At 40.7% G+C, this 14,492-nt stretch overlaps 2 pseudogenes; both read left to right on the forward strand.

Moving 5' to 3' along the window:
- Positions 1-1,887: 1,887 nt before the first annotated feature.
- LOC113012658 (interferon-inducible GTPase 5-like) lies at positions 1,888-3,967 on the forward strand (annotated as a pseudogene).
- Positions 3,968-12,845: 8,878 nt separating this feature from the next.
- On the forward strand, positions 12,846-14,492 carry LOC113012600 (interferon-inducible GTPase 5-like; annotated as a pseudogene).

Consider the following 14,492-nt stretch of genomic DNA (forward strand, 5'->3'; position numbering starts at 1 on the left):
TATCATATAGGTGTTATTTTGGTCCTTTACACAACTCCTCCTGACCTGACTTGGTGTGTGTGTGGGTGTGTGTGTGTGTGTGTGTGTGTGTGTGTGTGTGTGTGTGTGTGTGTGTGTGTGTGACGTAGTTCTGCTTTTTCTGTCTGGTTTCCTGTTCTTAATATATTGCCTCTGCAGCTCTGCACTTCCTGTATATTAGTCTGGCTGAGCACTTGGTTTATGAGTCAAAGCTGGCCTTTCTTTATACAGGCCTTTATTATTAAAGTACATAAAACAATATAATCAGAAAATAAGCACTAAGAATATATATTTATTCTTTAACAGCTCTCCCTTTTTAACTCATAAAATTTTATGAGTTAACCTAATTAACTGACTCCCTCATTAACCTTAACTTAGATCTACTGCTCCTAAAATGCCTCAGTCCACTGCAGACAGATGGTGATAAGGAACTGCAGGAGGAACTATCATGGAAGACCAGGCTCCAAAATGGATGGAAAATAGAAGAAGTGGCTAACGTCAAGTAAAAAGACAGCACAGATTTTCTGATCCACAGAGGCAGGAGTCTACCAAGGCACCAGGACCAAAGATGCAAAGGTGCCCTGGAGACTATCCAGGACAAATAAACAGGATGTAAAATGCAAGCTAGGACAGCATACACTGAGAGGCACCACCAAGTGGCTGGGATAGTGTAGAAGAACATCTGTGTCACATATGGACTGGGAGCACCCAAGTGCTGATGGGAGACTCAACAAAGGTGGATGAGGACAACAGGGCTGAGCACCTATGGGGCTTCTAGTTCCACACAAACAAGCAGGTGCTGCAGAACCAACCAGACAAAAGGCAAATGCTAACAAACGGCAGTGGCTGTGAGTCCTAGAAACACAAGCAGGGAAATCAAAGCAGGAATGAAGCTCAAAAAGGCTGAAACTCATTATATCCTAATAGTAAATACAAACAGAACTGTAGAGGCCTGCTGGGAAATCAGGAAGTTCTATCAGAAATAACAAAGTCCTTAAAATGAGGATGCTGTAATTATTTTCACCTGCTGAAACAGATTTTCTAATTGTGTTTTCTTCGGGTATCTGTTAGTGTCCAATAATACTGCAATATAGTGTCTGAGAAGATGTGCCTGATACAGCAAACACTCACGTATTCATTCATTATATCAGTGAGATAAGCCATGGAAATGTGAGCCTGAAGCTCTCTCAACACTCAGACTTACAACTCTAATGTTAAAGGTTATTTAACTGCTGTTTCAGTCGAATCATTTCATTTGTCATATCATCTAATGACTACGATCATTTCAAATCCAGCTGATAAAAGTAATAAATCTGTGAGAAGAATTAAAGAATCAATGGACAGAAGCCATGTGGAAAAAGACGTTCATGGTTATAGAATAATATCCTATTAAATACTGATGTCATCAGAGAGTGTAGCTCTCATAGATTTACACGTATTATTGTCCTGAGAGGCATTAATATATGTGAGCAGATATGAAAGAGTGACGGATCAGAGCACATATGCAGTAAAAGATCCGTCCAAATATTTTTTGCCTTAATGAAATATTATTGTCATGGGATACAAACATTATACGATACGTGCACTTATTTAAAAGTTCCTTTACAGTTCTCTCCTGCAGAAGGAGCAGTGTGTAAAGACTTTGTGCTCTGCTGTGAATACAAGTGTGATCTATACTTAAATCAGCTGGTTTACAGTCAGTGCTGTGACCCACACAAAGACACATTGCCTGGTTTGATCACTGGTTCAGGTCATAATCTAGAATATGAAAAACATAAACATTTCTTTACTCAGCAGCGTGTAGAGAAACACAAACAAATGAGAAGGTCATTTGTTTGAGCAATGATCAGCTGATCCCTGCTCAAACAAATGACCACAGCTCTGTGGTCAAACCAGTTTCACCGCTGTTTTCAGAGGGCGTGGTTAGAGATATTTACCCTCCACCAGCTCATCTATCATCAGACTGACTGCTTCATGCAGAACTTTTCATCACTCCAACAGCTCAGCAAGCAGGTAAACCTTTGATTAAATGAGTTCTGTCTATAAAGTTCAATTCACTCAAATTCCAACCAGTGAACCTCTTCAGTCACCTGTTCTTTACCTTTTGCATGCTGGTGTTACGTTGTTGGTGTTTCTTAGTTTTTCCCTTTCTGTCTTTCGAGCAGCAGCTCTCCAGTCATACTTTTCTCTGTAAAGACTTGTTTATGTTCTGTGAGTGACCCAAGTGTATGTGTTTTCAAGACTTTAGTTTTTGCAAGCAGCAGATGAATCAGAGCACAGAGCCAAAGACTCAAAAATTGTTTGTTCTTTTTAGATAATTTTCTAAGCACAGTCATTATTGAATCCTTATTCATAGCTAATTTAAACACTTACTGATTCTCCTTAGACTGACTCTAATGCCAAAGAAATCAAAGATTAGCTGCTTAAATTCTGAGTTTTATGTTTTATGTTTGATAATTTCTTTGTCTTGAGTCTGACAATGTGACCGAGCAGATGGAAAAAGAAAGGAAGAAACTTTCAAGATTATTTGATGATGCTGGATTTATATAGTCTGTATTCAGAGATGAGAGTGCAGTGATTATAACAACTTTTCCTTTTATTTAAGAGTCCACATAGAAATGATGTGAAACTCGCTCAGGAGATTCAGAAGATGAAAAAAAAGTGCTACTTTGTTCGCTCAAAGATTGACCACTTTATGTGTGATGAGAGAAGAAATGAAGACTTCAGTGCAGAGAGGAGTCTTACAAAAATGAGGGAAAACTGTGTTCAAGGTGAGTTTCTGTTTTGTTAAGAAAACACTTTATTATCCGAAAGTTGGGACTTATTTACTTTAACTGTGAAAGATATGGTTTCTTTATATTTCTTTATCACGCAGTTCTTTGAGAACAAGGCATCGAGTCTCTACAGGTCTTCCTGGTGTCCAGCTTTGAGCCAAACCTTTACGACTTCTCTCTCTTACAGCAGACCTTAGACAGAGACCTTCCTAAAAACAAGAGGGACACTCTGCTGTTCATCATGCCCAACATCAACCCAGAGATCATCATCAAGAGGAAAAAAGCTTTTCAGTCCAGAATAAAATACTGGGCTGGTTTGTCTGGAACTGTAGCAGCTGTTCCAGTTCCTGGCCTTTCTGTTGCTGTTGATATTGGGTTGATGGTTAGAGTTGTCAAAGATTATGTAACTGATTTCAGTATTGATAAGTCATCACTGGAAAAACTTGCTGAGAGAACAGATGTGCCGCATGCTGATCTTTGTGCTGTTATCAGGTCACCACTGGCTGGAGTAGAAATAACTCCAGAGCTCCTCATGAGGGTGTTGACCCGACTAGCATGCATAGCTGCATTTATGACAGCAGAAGAAAGTTTTAGATGGATTCCAGTAGTTGGACTTGTAGCATCAGCTGGTCTGTCTTTTGCTGTAACCTACAAAGCTCTGAATTCTTTCCTCAACACACTTGCTGATGATGCTCAGAGGGTTTTTGAAAAGGCTCTCGGTCTGAACTACTAAGTAAATGATAATGTGATCCTGTGTTCAGTCTACAGCAGATCTCATTTTCTCTGGTCAAAGCAACAAGAACAGAGTAATTCTTCACAGCTTCATGCTCTCAAACTTTCCTCCTCATCTGTGCCACAGAGGGACTGGAAACCCCCAAGTACCCGAAGGGAGACACAGATGGGTGGTTGAGGACAACAGGGTTATATATAAGACCTCTAGTTCCAGCCCACTATATCAGAATTGTAAAGAAATCAAAATGGAAATCAAAACTAAAGGAATTGTGGACACGTTCCACCCTGTGGATCCTTCCTTTACTTTCTCTTTCTTTCTCCTTAAAATGACGATGCTGTAATTAGAAAACCTGCTACAGTGAGTGAAGCTACTTGTGTGAGAAGTTTTCTTGTGGTTTCTGTTAGTGTCCAAAAATACTGTAATTTAGACTCTAATAAAACTCTAATGTTAAAGGTTATTTAACTGCCGTTTCAGTTTAATCATTTAATTTTTAATATCATCTACTGACTATGATCATTTCAAATCCAGTAAACTGATAAAGGTAATAAATGTGTGAGAATAATTAAACAACCAATGGTGGTGGAGTGAATTTACAAACCATTCAGGAACAGAAGCAGTAAAACCATGAAAACACCTCCATACACACAAAACTGTATTACTGGAAAACTGGACATAAAAGTGTCAAAAGTACGAATAAGTATTCGGTGAAAAAATGTTCCCCATCATTTCTTATGGCTTAATATTAGTTCTGCAAATGCACAATGGCTGAATTAAAAGGCTTGTTAGCAGGATGTGACACGATTAACTGCCAATATCTAGACAACAGACATGACCAACTTCCTCATTTCACTGTCACATGATCAGTAGTTACAGGCCAGGTGTGGCACTCTCTGGAATGGTTCCAACATGGAGAGCAGCACACCTGAAGGGAAAGGTGGAGCAGATTAGGTTCCAGATTAGAGCTCAACAGGTATGACATCTGACCTTGGCCAGTTGATGAGCCGTTTTGGTGACAGCTTATCCTGATAGTCAATGTTGAGTGAATCCAGATTATTGAAAGAGATCCTGGCTTTATTGAACTCGCTCACAGAGCAGGTTTGCATTAAATATTATGTTTTCAGTTTGGTCTGAGATTGTTGGACACAAGGAGTCCTGAAGGGTGTGACTAAGAACTTCAACACAGCCACACTTCCTTTGTGTTAGCTGGCTCCCAACCAGGTATGTAACATTATTACTATGGTGATTTAGCCAGGTACAAAGAGAGACACTTTGGTGACACAGTGTCAGGTCTGCAGCTTGAAATTATTAGGGAAAAATGTTAAATGGATGAAAAATATAAGAGATTGTGCTGCTGATTTTTGATGTGATGTAAACCAAATATTTGAGAAAGAATAACACATGAAAATGATCCTTCCTGTCTTCATCACAGCTGATGTGGCTGGCCTCAAAGAAATCAAAACAGGTCGGATGGCTCTGGTTTGTTCATCCTGATGGCCCCGCCCCTCCCTGAGCCTGGTTCTGCTGGAGGTTTCTTCCTGGTAAAAGGGAGTTTTTCCTTCCCACTGTCGCCAAAGTGCTTGCTCATAGGGGGTCATATGATTGTTGGGTTTTTCTCTGTATGTATTATTGTAGGGTCGACCTTACAATATGAAGCATCTTGAGGCGACTGTTGTTGTGATTTGGCGCTGTATAAATAAATGGTAAATGGCCTGTATTTATATAGCACTTTACTAGTCCCTAAGGACCCCAAAGCGCTTTACATATCCAGTCATCCACCCATTCACACACACACACACTGGTGATGGCAAGCTACATTGTAGCCACAGCCACCCTGGGGCGCACTGACAGAGGCGAGGCTGCCGGACACTGGCGCCACCAGTAGGCAACGGGTGAAGTGTCTTGCCCAAGGACACAACGACCGAGACTGTCCAAGCCGGGCTCGAACCGGCAACCTTCCGATTACAAGGCGAACTCCCAACTCTTGAGCCACGATCGCCCACATAAATTTGGATTGAATTGAATTGAATGTGCTGCGACCGGTTGATGAGGGAAAGAAGAGGGGATAAAAGACATGCTGTGGATGAGAGCCAGAGATTTATAACAAATATTTAAGGAAGGAACACTCAATGTGCAGATGAACAGCATCTGCTTTCTGCCAATTGCTAAGCATTAAGATTGAGCATGCGTCAACACGTCTCCCAACTCTACTGGACCATTTGAAATTGAAACAACAATCAGCCATGTGACTGTCGACCTAAGGCTACCCAGGCACACAAATACCCACAACTCTTTTCATATTTCTCAGTTAAAATCTGTCCATTCCAGTCCTCTGACCATGCAGGTCTGAATCTGAACCCAGACAGATAGAAAACCAAACCCAGCTAAACAAACAGCCTCAGAGATGTGGAACCAGTTTTATCTCACTCATCTTATTTGCGTGTTGTGTTTCCTGGTCTTTGGTCTGTGTGTTGTGTGGGAGAGCACACAGTTCCTACATTGTTTGCAAAGAAGATGTACTGAAGCACAGGTGTTTTCATAAAACAGTGGGCGTTGCTGCCTGCATGAACTATCATCCTCTTTAAAATATCAGTTGTCAACCAATGGCTTTGTTAAACACAAAAGAACAAGTACCTACAGTATAGTATTACAGTACATCTCACAGAAGGACTGGAACAGTTTTCAGTACTCACAGTGAAGAAAGGTGATTAAAAGTATTTGTGTCTGACCTTTATTCCTTTACTCTTTTCCTGATCTTTGAGTTTGCTGGGTTTGAGTTAGGATGACAAAGGGAACTCCGGCCATCTTTGACATTGTTCCTTATTTAAAGCCATGTTGATGCCTCCTGTTAACTCTCAAGGAGTGTAGAACTCAGTGTTGAGTTTCAGTCAGTCTTTTTTCAATGATCTAAGCGCCCAAACGACCTGTGCACAAGTAACGCATCACACTGTTATGGAAATTTTAACAATAACCTGCAAAAGCCTCAATGAGCATGATTTGAAGTGAGTGTGATAACATATTGCAATATGGAGAGACTGGTCAAACACCCAAGCAGTCTCTGACCATGTCTTCACATCTTATATACAGGCACAGACACTCTCAAGCAAAGAACATTCCACACATTTTAGCTCTGGGGGGAAAAACAACCTCATTCTCTAGGTACTTCCAGCACAATTGTGGCCTAGCAAAATCACTCAATGAAATGTGATGAACCAAAAATCCTATTCAGGGTTTCAAACAAGGTTTCAGAGTCCAGTACACATGTCAAAGGAACTCACAGCTGTTGTTACTATGTTTACTCAGACAATGAGGATCTAATGCACTTACATCAGGAACTGAGATGCTAGAAAAGCAGTCTAGCTACCTACAAAATGTATACAAGTAACTGTAGCTGTAAACCTTGCATACTATAATTACTCCAGTCACTTTTAATCAGGCCCAGGACTCTAAAAAGAGTTTGTGATGTTTGGAGAGTCTTGCGCGTGTATCATTTATAAAATGATTAGAACACCAGGACCAAAGATGCAAAGGTGCCCTGGAGACTATCCAGGACAAATAAACAGGATGTAAAATGCAAGCTAGGACAGCGTACACTGAAAGGCACCACCAAGTGGCTGGGATAGTGTAGAAGAACATCTGTGTCACATATGGACTGGAAGCACCCAAGTCCTGATGGGAGACTCAACAAAGATGGATGAGGACAACAGGGCTGAGCACCTCTAGGGCTTCTAGTTCCATACAGACAAGCAGGTGCTGCAGAACCAACCAGACAAAAGGCAAATGCTAACAAACGGCAGTGGCTGTGAGTCCTAGAAACACAAGCAGGGAAATCAAAGCAGGGATGAAGCTCAAAAAGGCTGAAACTCATTATATCCTAATAGTAAATACAAACAGAACTGTAGAGGCCTGCAAAGTCCTTAAAATGAGGATGCTGTAATTATTTTCACCTGCTGAAACAGATTTTCTAATTGTGTTTTCTTTGGGTATCTGTTAGTGTCCAATAATACTGTAATATAGTGTCTGAGAAGATGTGCCTGCAGCAAACACTCACGTATTCATTCATTATATCAGTGAGATAAGCCATGGAAATGTGAGCCTGAAGCTCTCTCAACACCCAGACTTAGAACTCTAATGTTAAAGGTTATTTAACTGCTGTTTCAGTCGAATCATTTCATTTTTCATATCATCTAATGACTACGATCATTTCAAATCCAGCTGATAAAAGTAATAAATCTGTGAGAAGAATTAAAGAATCAATGGACAGAAGCCATATGGAAGAAGACGTTCATGGTTATAGAATAATTAGGCTAAAACCTGGAAAAGTCGCTAGTACTCCTACTGGGACTGGAAGGCTTTAGTTTCAATTTGAGTAGACGTGCACTTCAGCAGATCGCCACTGCTGTGCGCACACAGTTATGAAATGCTTTTGACCTGTTTGTCACATCATTGTTTATGAGGAAAGATTCTGAGCAGATGCTGTGGATGATCTGTTAAGTCCGGAGTTATTTAAACGAGCAGCCGAAGGATTGTCTATGAAGCAGAAAAAAACACATACAATCACTCTTCAGTATTTGCGGCATGTTTCTACGGTGCTGTGGGAAAGTAAGAACGGTTTGTCGTGACAACTTTTTAATTGACAGGAAAATGAAATCACAAGCTTGGCGCTGTGAACAGAGTTTTTCTTGTAAAAGTATATGGGAGGCCCGTTACCTTAGAGGAATCCCCGCGATCAGCCTGGAACTACCTTCATGCAAGAGCCTATTGTTGAGTTCCCTCATCAGCTCAAGAGCGATTACTATCTAACTATGCAGGATCTGAGCGATGCCAGAAAGGGAAGCGAGACGCTGGACACTACCACTGCACTCTTTCCAGTCTAATCAAGACTGTAAGCTCACCAGAGCAGACGAAACCAAAGACATCTGCCGAGACCTGGCTGTGGACCCTCAGTCACATCACTGCTGAACTAGCCAATGCCAGAACTAGCGTTGGGTAACGGTGAACACATGCAGAGGGGTGTGTTTTCATACGTAGGTGAAGTAAACATGACAGTGGATCCAGACCATGAGTGATGAATGGAAGAGACTGCCATCTGCAGCTCCGTGCCGCCTGTTTATAATGCGACCAGAGCTCAAGGCTCAATCTGTAATGCTCTGGCTGTCACTGAAAGCACAAACGCCAAAATCTGAGTCATGTTTGCCAAAGCAGAAACACCCTTGTTTAATGCAGCTGCGTTTTGACATTAGCAACATCCTTAAATCCTAATCACTAGTGTGAATGAGCTCCTTTAGCACTACCACACGATAAGCAACAGGTTTCTCATGTCTGTTTATTATTGCAGTTTTCATCCAGCGAATAACCATAAAGTGTCCAAAGGTGGGCAGACATTAATTTCAGTATTCGTAGCTTAATTACAACCACAAACCCACAGATGTCATGAAAGCGGTGTGTACGTGCTTTCTCTCTGACAGCAGACTGAAATCTGCGGCATTAATGACACATAAACACAAGAACGACCCTCTAAACCAATCAAGAGCAGGGACACATACCTGTACGTGTCCTGTAGCTGTGAGTGGTTAAGAAATGGTCACTGCTCCAAAGACGAGTGCACAGGGCACTACGAGCAGGATTCTGCAGAGACTTGAAACTCAAAGTGACTTGTGAGGTTTGAATTTTGTAGGGTCCTGGAGTCTGTGAACTGCCAGGCTGGGAAATACTCCTCTGTGTTTGTGCATAATGCCCTTGAACCCACTGACATCAGTTATGTAATTTCTGGTTTTACAGCTAGCTGCATGAGTACAATGTAGAGTCTTATCATAGTTTCGATGACAGGGCGGTAACCATTCAGTCTGGGTTACAGTGATATCTTCACTGACAAACTGCACCATGTACAGCAGATGAACCCAGACTCACTGCACTCTGTGACATAATGACATTTACATATACTCCAATTTTATTTATACAGCACCAACTCACGAAAAGCTCAGTGAGATTTATATTAAAAGGTAAAGGACTCTACAATGCTACAGAGAACACCTCAACAATCTGATGATGAGGAGCACTTTGGTACAATGGGGAGGAAGAACTCCCTTTTAACAGGAAGAGACCTCCAGCAGAACTAGAAGCAGGGAGGATGAACTCTCTCCTGTGATTGGATGGATAGATATACACTGTTTCTTTCTTTTATTTAACGTTAAGGCACAAACAATGTTTCCATTGTGTCTAGCTAACCTTCACACCACGTGCCCCTGGACCTACTACTCTTTCCTTGCCAGACCGCCATTACAATGTGGAACTTTTAAATGTTCTACACAAAATTAATGTAACCAAATTATTATCAAAAAATTATTTCTCAAAGATTTTGGTTCATCATCAGTTACCTATATGATTAGTTTTAATATGTTGAACTGCAACATTTATTCCCCTTACTGTAAAAATGAGGCTGCTGATTTACTGGGCAGTCTACACCTCTACCCCCACCTATCTGAACTTTTGATCTTTTTTTTTTTTTAAAAAGATCTATTTCTTCATTTAAAAGCTCTGAATATGCTACCTGACATTTAGATCTGCACTCCCTTCTGGTTTGTGGAGCTTACTGCGGCCTCCAGCCTTTGCCCCACACACCTGCAAGCAATCACTCACTTGTGGCTCGTTATCCTGCTTCTCATGGCCACTATTTAAGACAGTGGCTCAGAGCTTCTTTTTGCTGGCTCGTTGTATGACTAACGTTCCCTGGGCCCCTGTGCATGCGTGCGCATTGTGTGGCGAGAGCGGAGCGTGTGTACGGTTCAAGCCAGAGGTGGGACCAAGTCATTGTTTTGTAAGTCTCAAGTAAGTCTCAAGTCTTTATCCTCAAGTCTCAAGTCAAGTCTCAAGTAATGTCAGGCAAGTCAGAGTCGAGTCTCAAGTCACTGGTGTAAAAGTCCGAGTCAAGTCACAAGTCTGAAACTTTGAATTTCAAGTCCTTTCGAGTCTTTAAAAAAAAAAAAACGAAAAAATAATGTTGCAGTTATGCTAAATGTAAATATTAGACCATGTAATTTTTTAATCTGTGTTTTTCTCAACACATGACAAAATAGTGAACTTAGAAAATATACACAAATTGTGAAATTGCACCTCTATAAAATGCAGCTCAATTAAACTTAGCTCCAAGAATAATTTTCACCGACAGTTCTGAGATAAGCTGCATGTTATTCTTGGATGCGCTTGTAGGACCGACTTTAAAATCGCATGACAAAAATATCATACACATTAAAAAAAACTGAATCACCAACGTAGCCTGGAAAACATTTGCTAGTTAGATAAAGTCAGCTATCTCATTGTAGCATATTTATATGCATATTTATAATTATACGGTTCTTGGAGTGAGTGCATACACTCATGAAGTTTAGTAACTTCAGGTCACTGCAACAAGCTCAGGTACAGTTTACCGACGGATGGGTGCAGGACCTTGAAATGCACCGTGTAGAACGAAAGACCATCGTACGTATCATAAGTTTACCAGTCTCACAAATCGTCGTCATAAATACACATTCGTTAACCGTTTATTAATAGGACCTTTGAGCTCAACGGTAATTAATTAGTAGTGGAAATAATTTCTGGTAGCATCACAGAAATGTAGCAGTGACAATAATATTGTATGCTGTAATCGTACTGGGCAATTAGTGATACAAAAAACCTGTTTTATCCTGTGAATAAAAGTATATGTTTTTGTCAATGTACCATAATAACAGAAGCGAAACGCAATATTGTGTCAGGACAATTCACTATTTATGCACAATAAATAAAGGAGCATAGCGCGACAATTTCTGTTCAGTGCCAGACTTGCTTGTAACCTATATCACCAATTATGTTATGAAAATGACGTATTAACTACTAAAAAACACTGACCTTCGTGTAAATGCTTGGAGCAGACTAACCTGTGAGCTGGAGTGTTCTGGGACGTTATATTTGATCTTTGAATGGCTGCAATCCAGGCCATCCGTCGCGTCTTTGTTACTTTGGAAACATGGCTCGAACAATTTCTCTTCAACGACCAACCGATCTCTTTACCCGTCGGCTTCCCGTGGCTGTCATGCGACCGGCTATTGCAGTTAATAATACAACAGCTTCTTGACATTTTTGTGTTTCTTTTTATCGCTGTGTGACTGATTTCAATTGAAAGCCTGCGTGCGTTAGTACCGCTTGCCACGAGTTCCCAGAATCCTTTGCGGTTCTACCCGTGAATGACGTCACATTTTCAATCTCTATATAATATGCATGTTAAATTTTATATTTGGGGTAAAATATCAAGTCTTTTCAAGTAAACCGGTTCAAGTCCAATTCAAGTCCCAAGTCATTGGTGTAAAAGTCCAAGTCAAGTCACAAGTCTTAGAACATTTTTTCAAGTCAAGTCTAAAGTCATAAAATTAATGACTCGAGTCTGACTCGAGTCCAAGTCATGTGACTCGAGTCCACACCTCTGGTTCAAGCTGATCGTTGTGTGTGGATCGACAATCGAGTGTGGTGTCCCTCTCCTGTCAGTGCGCCCCAGGGCAGCTGTGGCTACAATGTAGCTTGCCATTGCCAGTGTGTGAATGGGTGGATGACTGAATATAGTGTAAAGCACTTTGGGGTCCTTGGGGACTGAGTAAAGCGTTATACAAATGCAGGCCATTTACCATTTTATCTCCTTCCCGTGGAAGAAATCACTTATGAGCACGTGATTTCTTGTAAATCAGCAGTTTTACGGATATTGCCATGGTCCATAAAATGTATCTTTCATATTCTGTTAACAAGCAACATGTTTTTCTTTTTCAACATTAAAGTAATTCAAACATAACAGCATGACTGAATTGTTTTTATTGCCCCTAATCAGCCCTGATCTCACTCACACACTCAGCGTTTTGCAGTTTCACTTTTAATTCTTTGAGGGGATGGGACTAAAGGACAAATATTAGTTGCGTCACAGAGTCGGAAACAGCAGCAGAAGCTACAAGACTCTACTGTGTGCGGACCAACCTCCAACCTGTCATCACTCCATCACAGCACGCAGATAAACTCCATCATTTGGTGAGTCTTTTCAGTTTCTGTCTCTGTGCAAAAATTACATTTCCTCCAATTCAATTTGATTCATTTAATTATATATATATATTTTTTTTCCAAAATGTGGACGCAAGAAAACGATCACTAATGAAGAAACTAATGAAGAAACGTGTGTGTGTGTGTGTGTGTGTGTGTGTGTGTATATATGTGTATATATACACACACACTCAAGGATCATATACACACTGTAGTTGCAGAGAATGCAGTGATTTTTATACTCTTTCTTTTTGTATTTAAAGATGAGCATGGAGGATCGAAATGATTCATTTCCAGAGGAAGTTGCTGCAGTTAAAGATGACCTGAAGACCAACGACACTGCTGCAGCAGCTGCAAAGATTCAAGAATATTTAGACAAGCAAAATAATGTTCCACTAAATATCGCCATCACAGGGGCGTCTGGAGCTGGTAAATCCACCTTTATTAATGCCCTCAGAGGGCTGTCCGATGACGATGAGAGAGCTGCTCCTACTGGTGTTACAGAAACCACCGTGGAGGTTAAAGAATACTCCCATCCAAACTATCCCAATGTTAGATTCTGGGATCTCCCTGGAGTTGGTACCCCAAATTTTCCATCTGACACGTACCTGGAACGTGTTGGATTTGAGAAGTTTGACTTCTTCATCATCATCTCAGCCAGTCGCTTCACAGAAAATGACATGAACCTCGCAAAGGAGATTCAGAAGATGAAGAAAAAGTTCTACTTTGTTCGCGCAAGGATTGACAACGATAAAAATGCAGAGAAAAGAAAGAAAGACTGCAGTGAAGAAAAGACTCTTGAAAAAATCAGACAAGACTGTATTGGAGCTTAGTGTCCTATAAAATCCTTTATCACTAAGTGAGAGGAATTTGTTTGTCCATCATCCAACTCAGGTAACAATCATGTGAGTTTCCCTTGTTAATAATTTCTGTGGTAAAAAAAGAAAGTGTAGCTATTTCTCACAAGCAAAAGCTCTTTTTAAAGTTTGTTTTCAGTATTAACACTGAACAACACCCAACAGATTACAATATTAAACTAAAAATCAAATTAACCAACTGAATTCAGTCTTGTTTGCAGCCTTTCTAAATTCTGAACTTTGTAATTGGGTTCTTGTTTCACTGAAGCCACAGTGAGGTGTGCAGGATCATTTGTTTAATGTTTAATTTTGCAAACTGAATATTAAAATTACATTGTACATGTTCTTGCTCTTTTTTTCCCTCCACATGGTTTATGTAAATACCATTTTACTGATCTTACTGATACTCAATCATAAACTCTGAATCTTGTTGTATCTCTTTAATAACTCAGGTCTTCAGAGACAAGGCATCAAGTCTCCACAGGTCTTCCTGGTGTCCAGCTTCGAGCTCCACCTGTACGATTTCTCTCTCTTACATGAGACCTTAGAGAGAGACCTTCCTGCACACAAGAGAGATGCTCTGCTGTTTGCCATGCCCAACATCAACCTGGAGATCATCAACAAGAAGAAAGAAGCTTTTCAGTCTAAAATAAAATACTGGGCTGGTCTGTCTGCGGCTGTATGGACTTAACCATGATGGTTGATTTAGTCATAGATTATGTAGCTGGATTTGGGCTTGATAAGCCATCACTGCAGAGATTCTCTGCCAGCTCGGGTGTGCCCTACACTGAGCTGCTTAATGTCCTCAAGTCACCACTGGCTGCAGTAAAAATGACCAAAGATCTCCTCCTGAAGGTGTTGTCCCAACTGACCAGCACAGGTGCACTCATGGCACTAGAGGAAGGATCCAGGTGGATTCCATTAATAGGAATCCCTCTGGCTATGAGCCTCTCCTTCACCACAACCTACAGAGCTCTGAATTATTTCCTCACTGAGCTCGCTGATGATGCTCAGAGGGTGTTTAAAAAGGCTCTGGGTCTGAACACCTCAGTGTGA

The sequence above is a fragment of the Astatotilapia calliptera genome, chromosome 19, assembly GCF_900246225.1.
Source record: "Astatotilapia calliptera chromosome 19, fAstCal1.2, whole genome shotgun sequence".
Taxonomy (NCBI): Eukaryota; Metazoa; Chordata; class Actinopteri; order Cichliformes; family Cichlidae; genus Astatotilapia; species Astatotilapia calliptera.